Source organism: Nematolebias whitei, chromosome 2, assembly GCF_014905685.2.
Source record: "Nematolebias whitei isolate Nwh7 chromosome 2, NemWhi1, whole genome shotgun sequence".
NCBI classification, from domain to species: domain Eukaryota; kingdom Metazoa; phylum Chordata; class Actinopteri; order Cyprinodontiformes; family Rivulidae; genus Nematolebias; species Nematolebias whitei.
The window spans coordinates 19,888,624-19,890,345 of NC_056499.1; the positions used below are offsets into that span (position 1 = coordinate 19,888,624).

Sequence of the window (1,722 nt, forward strand, 5' to 3'; positions counted from 1 at the left end):
TTTTTTTTTTTTTATGATGGTTCACAAAGGAAAAAAAAGTTTTAATTCATTTCTAACTGTGAGTAAAAGTGGAATAAAAAAGACCAGAAGTTTAGAAAATATAACAAACATACAGACTCATGGTTGCTCAGTTTACTGTTTTTGAGCTTTTAATAATGTAACTGACACTTCGGAACTGCATAATCTGACATTTTTTTCCTTTCATAAAAGTGTGAGTTATAAACTATAAAAACTAATTTCATAATTTATCATGGTGTTTTCTGCTAAACTTTTCTTCCAGTATATCTGTAATATCTAAATTTCGACTTTACCTCTAAGAGTGCATTCCATGGATCCAACAAACTTTTCTGTATCTAAATCAACATATTTATTTAAGAAGCATCTATTTGTTTGTATTTTTTACATTTTTAGACAATATAAAAATACAATCAAGATGGAAAGATACGGAATAAAATATGGATGTTCTTTTTGGTGAAGGATTGTCACATCTGATGACCATATTTTCACTCCGCTACATCTACGCCCACAATAATGTTCCTTTTTCAATATTAAACCCTCAGCAGTTTAATAAAATGTAGATTTTTTTTTTCATGGACTCAATATTGGACAGGCAAAATAAATCATCCAGACTACACTCTGATCATGGAAGGGTGTAGTCTTGCATCTCACAGCACTTCACCATTACACTTCACTTGTTCTTTTCATCTGCATCCACCCATTCATTGTACCATTTGTCTCCAGTCCTGGTTCCTGTCTATTTGACTGACATTTCCTGCTTCCTTTATCTTTGTCAACCTGGGCCTTTCTGCATGTGTGGGACATTGCATCTTATGCTTGTTTCTTTCCTTTTTAGCTTTCCATTATCATTAGCTTTGCACATATTTCATTTACCGGTAAGTCTAAAATGTCATTATCCTAACAAATGTAGCAACTTGTTTTGGGTGTTGATCTAAACTCTTAATTAACAAAGTCCATGCTCAATAATCCAGGTATACAATCCAACATTCTTCAGTCAGGTCATCTGGACAGTTTATTTTTTTGTGCTGAAACGTTCCGCCTTCGGTCCGGAAGGCTTCATCAGTCAAGGAAACACACAACACAAAACTGATTCTTCCCCCAACAGCTTACTCCAAAGTGGAACAAACCAGTTTTGTTTGTGATAAGATGGTCTCTTTGGTACATCCCCTCCTTCATTGCCGGCCCTCTTCCTTGTTTACAGTCTTGTCAAACTGGTTGAAAACAACCAGCATGGACTTTGTTGTTTTCAACCAGTTTGACAAGACTGTCAACAAGGAACGTTACAGCACAAAAAAAGAAACTGTCCTGATGACCTAATTGAAGAATATTGGATAAACTCTTTTTTTTTTTTAACTCTACAAAACTAAAAATTCCACTTTTAGCATCATTACATTTTTTCAAACCAGATGCTATTTTTTTCCCATAACACTGACCTCTATGTTTGTTCATGTTTTCCCCTGTACTGTAACTTTGTAATTTTTTCTAAAATTCCTGTTGCCTTTATAGCTACATGTTCTAAATTATGAACTCTATTGCTTTGCGTGAAATATAACAAACTTTCTGCATGCTTGTTTGCACATATGTCTTGTCACTGCAGGAACTTTTCTATTTCTCTTTGCACCAAGCTAATTGGTTGGACTATGAAAGAGACAGGCTAGAAAGGTGGTTAAACCTGACGGTGTGCGTGTGTGTGTGTGTGTGTGT

At 34.7% G+C, this 1,722-nt stretch overlaps 1 protein-coding gene across 1 annotated transcript in view; it reads left to right on the forward strand.

Annotated features, from left to right (window-relative positions):
* Positions 1-1,722, forward strand: part of LOC119426115 (phosphatidate phosphatase LPIN1) — a 22,993-nt gene that overhangs the window by 21,089 nt on the left and 182 nt on the right. The window lies entirely within an intron of this gene.